This window comes from Pinus tabuliformis, chromosome 6 (assembly GCF_031772625.1).
Source record: "Pinus tabuliformis cultivar Carrire ecotype Pingquan chromosome 6, CPIR1, whole genome shotgun sequence".
In the NCBI taxonomy this organism is placed as follows: Eukaryota; Viridiplantae; Streptophyta; class Pinopsida; order Pinales; family Pinaceae; genus Pinus; species Pinus tabuliformis.
In genome coordinates this window covers 136010812-136024376 of record NC_142292.1, presented here as the reverse complement: position 1 = coordinate 136024376, position 13565 = coordinate 136010812, and positions in this window count along the sequence as shown.

Here is a 13565-nt window from a genome sequence, read left to right as displayed (position 1 = left end):
ACCATAATTTTATTAGCTTCAAATATTCATACACGCATATGGTACCTATCTATATACTTATACATAAGTATACTTGAGAATTTTCTTTGCAACCTACACATTTTTGTACATAGTTCTGATACTATAAATTCCTACAGTTAGTACATACAAGTTCAGTTCTATCACCTGATTCTATCAACTTTTTGCGATTCTATCAATTGTATGCAATTCTACAACCATATAATATTCATATCTACAGCCATAGAGTTAGACATACAACCTATAAAAATTTTGGACATTAATATTCATATTTAGCCACAATATAATCTTTAGTTAGCCATTTATAATTTTCCAGTTCATTAGTTTTTACAGAATTATCTCTTTATACCTACTGTATAATTCCCATTTCTATAATTCTGCCATTCACAAATTAATTAATTATATAGTTATCTTAATCTTTTTAGAAATAAGTTAGAAGTTTACATGATATTTTGAGACTTGAAAGGGCTCTCTGGCAATTCCCCGAAAGCTCCACCCTTGATTTACCTCTTGAACTGTTATAGGCATTTTTGGACACTGCAACCCCAATCATAAATGTCTATAAACCAAGGGCTCTTAATTCCCTAAAAGTGTTCTTCCTACCCCTAAAAGAACAAGGTCAGCTGATTACATCATCTCCCAGAAGTTCTCCATGAAAAACTACTCAAAACTGGTCAAAATTGGACCATCTCACTTGCTCCATGGTCAAAGTGCGCTGCATCCCACCTAAATGCACACGGGAGGTGCGATGCATACTGAAAATCCCTTCTATGGGGTGCGATGGGTGAGAGTGGACAAATGGCAGGGTCAATCTGCAAGGTGGAGGATCATGGAATCTTCCAGAAACTTCTCCTGTGACACTTGCCTCTCTACATTCGCCGAGGGATGAGTAAGAGATCATCAATCTCCAAGTAGAATCAAGAACTATCAGAGAGAGGACACTAATCAAATCTCAAAAGCTGACTCGCCCCCCTTGCAAACATCTATATATGGATCCCTCATCCCAGAGATCCAGAGGCTGGAATTTTGTATCTTGTAAGGAAGTGCTGCTAGTTTCTTGGTGTAACATCGTAATGTTGGGTGATCTAAGCTTTTCATGAGGTGAAGAAGGGCTTTCTTGCTGAGAGGATGACGCTGGGTCAGAAAAATTGGTTGTAATACTCTTTTATATTCTTGATTATTAATAAAGCTATTCGAGTTTTCCTCCACATTCTCGTATGATTGATGATATATGCATTTGTTTGGTCAATATATATCTGGTCCTATATTGTTTATGATAGTAGATCTATGTTCTTGGATAGTGTTATGCTACTTTGATTCTAAAGGTACTCTTTGAAGCTGGGTAAACGAGGAAGCAAGTGGCAAAGATCTACCAGAAGGGAGAGGAATCAAGCAAGGAACCAAGTGCAAGATAGAGGTTGGTCTCCTTCTTTCCCCTCTTATCTATCTCTCATAAAGGAAAATGAAAGTTGTTTTAGCTTGTTTGTTTCTAAGGTAGCTACCAGCCTTAGCGGGACTAGAAGCTCTGCATAAACACTAGATTTCCTGATAACAAAATGGCGACTCCACTGGGGAGAAAATAAATTGTTTGTTTGTCTATATTTGTTTGCTTTATAAAATTCTAGACGGAGACTAAAGTCAAGCCAGCTAGCCTTCGAACTACATTTGCTATGCAAGTGCAAAGTAGATCAATGTTGCTTCAGTCTATCTCTGGGTTTTTTAATGAACTGAACAATCGATTTACAAGCTGTCTAATTGCACTTGTGGTGGCTCTAGTAACCCCCTTAGATCTACCACCATGATTTATTTACTGATTACCACTTGCTTGGCCTAAATTCCTAAACTGAGCTGCAAACTGTGACCCAGAACCCAGTTGAAGTCTCGTCCCTGGACCATCGCACTGTCTATTCTTTGGAATCTGGATGCATCGCACTTCCCGTGTGTAGTAGGTGCACTGCATCTCACTTTCCCTGTGTTACAGGTGCGCTGATCAGACAAGACCTCTTCTGATCTTAGATTTTGGTTTCTGCGTTCACTCTTTTCAGCTCTATTTACGAGTTTTGCTGTCTGTAGTCAGTATACCTCTGTTGAAGCCCCCTTCCTTACCATTATTCCGCCTCCATTGTGCAAAGAACTATAAATTTTTTTATGTATTGTAAGCCATTTTCAGTTCTCTTTTACAAAGAAGTAGCGTAATTGAACTGTCGTTTCTTGATTTGGAAGTGTCGCAAGTGTCGTTTTCAGTCATAGAAGAGAATTTGATTGTTCTTGGTAGTCGATTACACTGTTACTCTTGTATTTTATTTGAATTAATAGTTTTTCAAGTGTCGAAAGCAAGTTTCAATTCCAAATCGCAAAGTGTCGTTATTGTCTTCATTTTGTCTTGAAAAGAAACTTGTTAGTAAAGTCACTTTGAAAATAATTCAGATTTTCGCTTAGCTTTCTTTTTATCATTCACACATTGGGAAGGCTGAAAACAAATACAAGCATGTGCATTTGCATTTAGACTGTTTGTTGGTTTGATTTAGGACAATGCATATAGTGTGTGCTCTTTGCTCTATGTTGAAAGAATATCATCTCTCTTTCCTTAGTAGCTAGGATTTTCATTGCAAAAAGAAGATTAAACGATTGTTTATCATCTTAGATTGCATTTTAGGAAATTGTATATATACATCACGCGGTGAACTTGAAAGGCAAATTTCTTAAGCAAGATCAACTGTAAAATAAATTTAATGAATCTAAAAATTATTTGGAACCTAACGCACAACATTTAGAAGTCTAGGCTAGAGACATATTTCGGCGTCGTAAAGCCTGGTAACTATTGTTTTCATTGCTGATTGGGTGAATCCTCCACTTTGAGACGATAAGTGCCAGTACGGACTTGTGCTCCCATGTATCGTCGAGTATATATTGGGAGACCACAATAGGCTTTATCCTTTATCCATAGGAAGCCGAGTCTGCCGCCCTATCGATCGCAGTGCACTGAACACATCATTCATGAAGATTGACTACTGTACCGTAAAAAGTATTATGTAGTTTTGTGATTGGTTTGGTAACCCCTCTATCTAGATTTCTAGAGTAGTCTCTTTCGTTCCTTTTAAGACTCCTTAAAGGAAAAGGTCCATCTGAGCGCTTGTCACTTCAAGCTCATTAAAAATCGAAGGCGACTAGAGTCATCTTTTGTTTTTTCTCGACTCTTAAAAATTGAAAAAACAAGTTGTGTCAAAGCGTCTAAAATTTATTTTAATCGGAATAAACATCACCTTTCCCGCGTTGGTCTTAGGTTGAGAAAAATGGAGTCCACCAAGCAAGGATTTCCCCTTGGAGGAAATCCTAGTCCTTTATCCTCTTGGGGAGATGTTGGTGCACCCCATATGGCCACATTGTCGCTTCTAGGATTGACAATCAGCTTGCCCGTATGGCTCTTCTCGACCTCTGTCGTTCAGAACACCGTGATTCCTGAACAATCAAGTCAGCAACTAAACGATACCAAATTTACCCCCCACCTTCTACTTCGTCCAGTTCTCCCTCTCATCATTCCTCTTCCCTTGATAAAGCTGGTAAAACCAAAAATCAAGTAACTGAGAAGCAAAAGGAGAAGAAGAAGAAAGAGAAGAAGAAGAAGGAGCCAAAGGCGAAAAGGGGCGACCAGGCATCGTCTAGCAAAAATCCACACACTGCACCATCCAAGCCTAGATCGACATGTGTCATTTGCAAAGGAGACCACTATCATCGAGATTGTCCTTGAATATCCCGAATCTTAAGGGACTGGTCTCCTCGTTTGCACAATCTGGTGTCATCAACCTCTGATGATCATGTTGAAAATACATTGTCGACTAGTGAAAGTGAAGCCCCTGGACAAAAAGGAAAATGTAAATTTCCTTGTAAACTGTGTGAAGGTGATCACGCCATCCACCATTGTCCCTTCTTAGATGAGGCTAAAAGAGTTTTGGACGATCGTTCGGTTTCAACGTTACGGCTTCCTCCTGGATATAAGAAGCTCTTGCCGAGTCCGTCACTGGTTGAAAATCCGGCTGACACGCCGTTGTGGTCGGCCGAAGTGTCTATAATTGAAGATAAACCATCTGAATCCACACCAGAGGAAAGTCAAAAGGTCGAGGTGGTAGTTGACCCGGTCTTGCCTTCAGAGGATCCATCTTCAGATGATACAATCACCGGAGAGAATAAGAATGACACCATCAAAATTCTCTTCGTGTTCACAGACTCCAATGAACATGGGAGCAGTCTACCTGTTCCTTTACCGCAGGAAGGAAGTTCATCAGAGTCGTATCCGGCCATCTATTTGGTCCCACCTCCAAGCTACCTAGTTGTTTCCTTCGATTGGAATCTACTAGGCAGACCCCGTTTACTGGCTAGTGTACCATTTCAAATCATTGCTCAAATATATAGAATGGTCATGGCCGGTACCATCATAGATGAAGGGGCTTCTATGAGTATCCTTTTCTCAACTCCTTGGAAAGCGCTTGGTTCGCCATCGCTTTTGCCTGAAATGAGAAAGCTAACAGGCTTTGACAAAGGAACCAGTCAACCGTTAGGGATCCTTCCCAATGTGTCGATAACATTGAGAAGGAAAACTGTTCACATGAACGTAATGGTAGTCCAAGGACCCTTGGATTATAAGCTACTCCTTGGACGCGACTATATTTATTGCATGGGAGCCATTGTCTTCTCACTCTTTAGAGTAATGTGTTTTCCACATGAAGGAAGAGTGGTCAAGCTCGTAGACCAGCTTTCATTTCCTGGTTCACACATAGAAAATAGTCAAATATCATCCCTGAATGGTCTTTTCATGCAAGGAATGTCTCATAAATCCCCAGTCCATCCTCCAGATGAGCGCGAGTGATTCGGAGGACATGACTGAAACCCAGGGGGCATGCAACCTGGCATGTTTCGACAGGAAAACCTTGGGTATAGGGTGGGTTTCCGTGAAGGATATATGACTAGTTTATGAAATTAGACTGGAATAAGATTCCTTCATCAAAGTTATGTGAGTGGAGCCAGTTGCGCCACTCACCTTTGTTTATTTCGGTAGACATCACTGAGGAAGTGTTTTGCCTGAAGTATGGATAGAACAATCTTTGGTAACCCGGAAATTTTTCGCTATACCTGGGGGCATGCAAACCTTTTGGCATGCAAGCAAAGAGCGACCATTTATCTTTTTAAATTTGTAGGTCCTCTAACCCTTTAAACTCGTAGGATTGGTCATTTACTAACTTGCATAAAGAAAGGATGCGGGGCAAAGCTTTGAAAAAATGCCATTTTAAATGAGACATCCTTATTATACGACTGGATCGAGCAGTTTTAATGGGGAATTCAAGCTCGTTAAAAAATAAACATAAGCAATGAGAAAATTTTCCCCCAGAGTTTAAGCTCATTAAAAAATGAACCAATTTCGGTAAATAACCATCGTGAATGTATTATCATCAGCCTTTGAAGCCTTGGTCATGTTCTCATCATCACCTCCACTCTATTTTGGCTGATCATTCACCTCCATTTGATTGATTACCCTTTTTGAGGAACAGTTGTGAAGAGTGATCCTGTTAGCCATCCTTGTGACGCTGTCGTGATTGGAAAATTCCAAACCTTACCTCGAATTAGCTGCTACCAAAATTTATCACTCGTTCCTCAAAAAACGAGTCTCCCTTAAGCTCTTTTCAACTGACTCGTAAAATATGAAAATATTGCCGAGTGATTGGCCTCTCTAGCTCGTTAAAGTGACTGGAAGTGCTATCCCTCCTTTAGATTTTAATATTTTTGGACCTGAGGGATTATTACACAAAAATATCGAGTGCTTGTTTTGTTCTACTTGTTAAAAGTACCCAAAAATCATCGCTTTTGTATTGTTTTATACTTTTTAGGACTTAAGGGATTATATGACGAAAAAGGATTATTGGAGTTTTCTTTACGTCCCTTTTTCAGACTCTCTAAAATTGAAAAGGACTGAGTTATCTTTGTTGTTAAACTCGTTAAAACCAAATAGCGACAAACTTGTCCATACATACAAGAACGAGTTTCACTATCGCTAGTCTCGTTAAAACATAGCAATGGGTTTGCCCGAAGGGAAGATTATAGAACAAGCATATGTTATCCTCCTCAAGCTTGACAAAAATAAAGAGGTACTGGTCAGCAATGACTGGGGAAAAATTAGGAAGAAAACTTGAAGAAACTTTATTGGTAGCAAGTCGCTCTTGAACATGACACTTTCACTCTGCGTCCGAGTCGGGTTAGGTTGTTCCATTCACTGGTCATATCACCATTGTTCCATCACACCATGCATATTTGGGGTTAACGCTACCAATCCATCATGTCAGTGTCGCTGATATGTTGAAGAGAAGTCGCTCAGAGAATTCACCTGTGTCTCATCCACTGCAATACATTTACGTTCCATTCTTTCATGACCGCCACCCTGAATCTTATATCATCAGATCGTTTTCACCTCCATTAAAATCATTTGCTCCATTATGTGTCATTGATGTGGGATTCACTAAGGCCCTCCTATGAAGGATCGCTTCTTGTCGACATCAGCTCATTATCCAACAAGTCAATCTAGGAACAACCCTTTCAGTACTTTGAAGCTTGCATGCCTCAATGGCAAGTTTCTCACTTCCGGCGACAGGTTTACATCAATGGCCTTCAAACGAAAGATTTTGCGTGGTGTTCGACACCAACTCCCTTATTCACACCACGTGAATTGTACTGTATTACCTTGAGGGTCATCATCATTATCGGTGATTCCTCTCGCGCCTATTAACAACTTACATCATTGGCTGGTAATCAGGCGATGTCTTTCCATGTTCGACTCCAGAACATCTCTCACATGGATTGACTTGTACTTTGAGTGAAGATCGAACGAGATTGAAGACCTCGGATCTAGTTTCATCCATCCAGGATGCGATATATATTCAAGAAAATAAAGAAATCAAATGTACATCATTGCTGCACAGATAATCATCCAATCCAAGGGATGATGGCTCTACCAGAATCATTGGTCTGCACACAGACGATTGTCTATCTTATGTCCATGAAAATGAATTTATAAAGTTGAGCATGGGAATGCCTGTCTCAGCTAGGTCATGAAAATGTTATAAAGATAATTTGTTGTATTGTATCTTATTACAAGTCACCTTCCAGCTCGAAAAAACTTCGGATCCTCATGATAAAGCATTTCACCCAACATAAAAAAAGATTAACAACCTCATGCTTTAGGGGGAAAATGTTATAGAAATTTTTGGGCACTTGAACCCCAATCATAAATGTCCATAAACCAAGGGATCTTAAGTCCCTAAAAGTGTTGTTCGAACCCCTAAAAGAATAAGGTCAGCTGATTACATCATCTCCCAGAAGTTCTCCATGAAAAACTACTCAGAACTGGTCAAAATTGGACCATCTCACCTGCTCCATGGTCAAAGTGCGCTGCATCCCACCTAAATGCACATGGGAGGTGCGATGCATACTGAAACACCCTTCTATGGGGTGCGATGGGCGAGAGTGGACAAATGGCATGGTCAATCTACAAGGTGGAGGATCATGGAATCTTCCAGAAACTTCTCCTGTGACACTTGCCTCTTTGCATTCACCAAGGGATGAGTAAGAGATCATCAATCTCCAAGTGGAATCAAGAACTATCAGAGAGGACACTAATCAAATCTCAAAAGCTGACTCACCCCCCTTGCAAACATCTATATATGGATCCCTCATCCCAAAGATCCAGAGGCGGGAATTTTGTATCTTGTAAGGAAGTGCTGCTGGTTTCTTGGTGTAACATCATAGTGTTGGGTGATCTAAGCTTTTCGTGAGGTGAAGAAGGGCTTTCTTGCTGAGAGGATGACGCTGGGTCAGAACAATTGGTTGTAATCCTCTTTGCTATTCTTGATTATTAATAAAGCTATTCGCGTTTTCCTCCACATTCTTGTATGATTGATGATATATGAATTTGTGTGGTCAATATATATCTAGTCCTATATTGTGTATGATAGTAGATCTCTGTTCTTGGATAGTGTTATGATGCTTTGATTCTATAGGTACTCTTTGAAGCTGGGTAAAAGAGGAAGCAAGTGGCAAAGATGTACCAGAAGGAAGAGGAATCAAGCAAGGAACCAAGCACAAGATAGAGGTTGGTCTCCTTCTTTCCCCTCTTATCTATCTCTCATAAAGGAAAACAAAAGTGGTTTTAGTTTGTTTGTTTCCAAGGTAGCTACCAACCTTAGTGGGACTAGCAGCTCTACATAGACACTAGATTTCCTGATAACATGAACCCTTAGCAATTTCCTGCCCATCTTTTTCGGGTTCTACCAGTCTTTCTCTTCATCGTAATATCTTTCAAGGTAACTATTGGCATATGCCTATTTAAGGAAATGACATATAAGTGTTTAGGATATGTAATTGTGTTTAAGAGGATAAGAATATATGACACTTCTTGTATGCTTAGGTGAGAAATTTTTTTCACCATATTTTTAGTAAATGTGGAAATAATTCAAATGTTGACTACTTTGAACATGCTTTTAGGATAAAAGTTTTTTTCTATGTAAAAAGAGTTATAACAAATATGAAATTTTAACTTTTAATAAATTAATATAATACATTGATAATATAAAGAGCATTTTGTGTATTACATGAAAGTTTAAATTGATATAATATCTCATAGCAATTTGAATTGATTTTCTTGTAATTCTTGAATATTTGAGTTCTAATAAAATATTTGATGTCATTTAAAGTTTTGCACAATCCCGAATGCGAGTGTTCACAAGGGATGATGTGATGATAGAGAAAAGGGCCGGCAAGTGGCATAGCCACAAGGCTACCCATAAGCTCACACACAACATAATAAAACTATCTTACAGCCTTCATAAATGCCTTTCAATGCGGCACTCAAACCAACTTACCAACGCCATCCCGCCTCGGCTCTGCATCATGGAAACCTTAGGCGCTATTCGGCCCACATCCTTTTCTATTTCTGCTCCTCTCCCTCTGAATTGCAAGTGCGCCCTGGCCATCGTGGAGCCAAGCACCCGCACAACAACAAGCAGGCAATGCAATATTCTCTACTGTATAGAATTCAGAAAGGGCAACCACTATTTGAAAAGCCTGGTATGTCACCTGACCCTTGCTTCTGAGCCTTCTACCTCTGGTAACGGCACCCAAAGTGACCATTTCCACTCAGTGCCTACTTCTCATAGACAATTCCTTTCTCCTTATGCAATTATTCCTCAACTGCGCCAGCGAATGCGTAGCAGGAGGGGCAGCAATAGAGGCAGAATGCCCCATTCTTCACCCTCAACGGTCTCTGACTCCTCCTCCCCCTTGTTAAATTACTTCTTGGCTCGTTATCTTGAAACACACAGTGGCAGAGGTCGCACTCACGTTGTTCGCTCCTAGCCTTCGCAAACCTGTCCATTAGCTACTGCTCTCCGCTCTAGCTCTCAGCACTCCAACTATACATCTCGATTCACATATCAATACTCTTTGGATCAGCCTCTTATCAAGGCCACCATTACAGTCACATTTCAGGAGGAGCCTTCCATCGTTGAAGGATGTCCCACTCGTGCAACGAAGAAGAATGATACAGTCCCATTTTAGGGCTAGCCTTCTGCAGCAGAACAAAATCGAGAAAATCTGGAGAAGGAAGACATGGGTAAACTTCCGAAAGATGGGGATGACCCCGATGCCTACAGATGTCTAATTCTTGAAGTACACTTGTCGGCACCAAATGACAACTAAACCAACACGTGTCTTCATGTTTCAAGTTCCCGGAACCTAGTCCTATTGGTTTATTTTTTCATTTTTGAGCAAAATAGTTAGTTTTGACACTGCTTTCAATAGAATATCACTTTATGTTCACATGTTGGTTTCCCCTGTGAGGGCAACAAATCTATTTTGGACTGGACTGGTTTCCCTTTTCTGGCCAGTCTTCATTTTCTTTTTGTTGCAATATGCCATGAACCTTTGCTAAGAACTGCAGAGGCCAGAGCCTCCATGTATCACTTTGTTACAGTAATAGATTTTAGACTTATTTAGAAAAAAGAAAAAAAGATTTGCACAATGATATATGGTTTTCTATAATTTCTTCGAATCATATTCCGTTATCTCATTTATGAAAAGAGAATGATCAGCTATTCCTTCTATAGATTCATGAATCGTCATTTGTATATATATATATATATATATATATATATATATATATATATATATATAATTCAAGTTGTTATAGAGGGTTGACCTTTAAAAAAAGGAAGATGACCCAAAAAAGATCATAATATATTTAAAATCTTTTAAATGTCTTTATGCTATTGTATAGGCTATTCATTAACATCAATATATTTATATTTAAATAATTTGAATTGTATATTCAATCAATAATTAATTAAATTTAACATTAAAGCTATAATTTAATTATTTCACATTGTTCCAATTACAAATCCAAAACATTACTTTCCTAAACCAAACCATTATTATGTGCCAGTGTACATTAATACTCGCTGATTATTTTTATTTCTCAGAGTAAAGGAAATATAAGAATTCCCTATACCTCATCAAATTTAAGTTTAAAATTACAATTCAATTATATCACACAATTCCAATTAAAAATCCAAAACATTACCTTCCTTAACCAAACCATTATTATGTATCAAAACACATTAATACTTTCTCCATAAATAAAATATCTACCTTTTTTTATTTCTTTGGTTGATCGTGTTACTCGACTAGTGAAAAGGCTAAACAATATTGAGATAGTAGGGACATGTTTTTTGGAATTTTTTTATTTTCTAAATATTATAAACCCTAAAATAAACATCGTTGACCATGGTCGATTTTCATATTGACACTATCCTTGTCATAATGCAATGTTGGACCATGGTTGACCATGATTGATTTTGATATCAAGACAATCTTTGTCACAAAACAACATATGACCAAGAAAATATATGAATGTTTTAGGTTTAATAATGATTTAAGAATATTTTAGGGAATGGTCAACCATGTTCTATAAAATAAATCATGGTTAACCATGGTACAACATCACATTGTGACAAAGATTGTCTCAATATGAAAATAAACCATGGTCAACCGTGGTCCAACATTGTTTTGTGTCAAACATTATCTTGATATGAACATCAATCATGGTCAACCATGGTACAACATTGCATTGTGACAAAGATAGTCTCAATATGAAAATCGACCATGGTCAACGATGTTTATTTTAGGGTTTATAATATTTATATTAGGGTTTATATACCTTGGGTTTATGATATTTATCCCTTGGTTTAATATTAATCTCTTCAGTTCATAATAATTTGGGGTTATAATATTAATCCCTTTGGTCTATTATTCCCTTGGCTTTATAATATCAATATTTTTGGTTTATTAATCTAAGGGTCCATATTCCTAGGGTTTAATATTATTCCCTTGGTTCAATTGTGGTTGAGCATGATTCAACGTCGTATTGTGAAAAAGATTGTCTCAGTATGGAAATCAACTATGGACACCCATGTTTATTTAATGATTTATAATATTTATCTTAGTGTTTATATACCTTGAGTTTATATTATTCCCTTGGGGATAATGTTATTCCATTAGGTTTAATGTTATTCACTTGGGTTTATAATCCCTTGGATTTTTAGTATTAATCCATTGGGTTTGTTATTCCCTTGGGTTTATAATATCAATCATGGTCAAGCATAATCAATCATAGTCAACCATGGTCAATCATGGTCGTCCATGGTGAACCATGTTTTATAAAATCAATCATATTCAACCATGGTTAATGATGGTCAGCCATGGTTCCACGTCGCATTCTCACAAAGATTGTCTCAATATGAAAATAAACCATGGTCCCACGCTGCATTGTGACACGGATTGTTTCAATATGACAATCACAACCATGGTTAACCATGGTCAACCATGTTTATTTTAGTGTTTATAATATTATTCTTTTTGGTTTAATATTATTCATGTGGGTTGCACTACGATCAAGATCATCGTAAACCATGTCGCATTGTGACAAAGATTCTCACGATATGAAAAATAATCATGGTCAACCATGGTCCAAAGTTGCATTTTGATAAGGATTGTCTCAATATGAAAATCAACTATGGTCAACCATGTTTATTTTAGTGTTTATAATATTTATTTTAGGATTTATATACCTTGGATTTATAATATTAGTCCCTTGTGTTTAATATTATTCCCTTGGGTTTAATATTATTCCCTTAGGTTCATAATCCCTTGGGGTTTTAGTATTAATTCCTTAGGTTTATTATTGCCTTGGATTTATAATATCAATCCTTTGGGTTTATGAATCTAAGGGTTCAGCCGTGGTCGAGCATGGTCCAACATCGCATTGTGAAAAATATTGTCTCAGTATGAAAATCTTCAATGGTCAATCATGTTTATTTACGGGTTTATAGTATTAATCCATTGTGTTTATTATTCCCTTAGCTTTATGATATCAATCATGGTAAAAAATGATCAACAATGGTCAACCATTGTCAATCATCGTCAACCATGGAGAAACGTGGCATTGTGACAAAGATTATCAAAATATGAAAATAAACTATGGTCAACCATGGTCCAATGTCATTTTGTGACAAATATTGATATGAAAATTAACTATAGTTAAATATGGTCCAATGTTGCATTGTGACAAGGATTGTCTCAATATGCAAGATAAACCATGTTTATTTTAGTGTTTATAATATTATTTCGTTTTGTTTAACATTATTCCCATAGGTTTATTATTCCTTTGGGTTTATAACATTTATCAAGGTCAACCATGGTCCAACATTGCATTGTCACAAATATCGTCTCAATATGAAAATCAACCATGGTAAACCATTGTCCAATGTCACATTGTGACAAAGATTCACTCGATATGAAATTCAATCATGGATCAAGCATGGTCAACAATGGTCCAACATTCGTGGACCAATCATGGATCAAACATGGTCAACCATGGTCCAACGTCATTTTGTTACAAAGATTGTCTTGATATGAAAATCAATCATGGATCAAGCATGGTCAACCATTGTCCAATATTTCATTGTGACAAGGATTGTCTCTATATTAAAATTGACCATTGTCAACCATGTCTATTTTAGGGTTTATAATGCTTTTTCCCTTCGGTTAAATATTATTTTCTTATGTTCATTATCCCTTGGGGTTTTAGTATTATGGACTTGAGTTTATTATTTCCTTGGGTTTATAATATCAAACCCTTGGGTTTATTAATCTAAGGGCTCATATTCCTAGGGTTTAATATTATTCCCTTATTTGAACCATGGTTGAGCATGGTCCTATGTCGCAATTTGACAAATATTGTCTCAATATGAAAATTAACCATGGTCAACCATGTTTATTTAAAGGCATATAATATTTATTTTAGCATTTATATAGCTTGGTTTTATATTATTCCCTTAGGTTTTTAGTGTTAATACATTGGGTTGATTATTCCCTTGAATTTTTAATATGGATCGGGATCAACCATGATCAATCATGGTCAACCATGATCAATCATGGTCCCATGTCAACCA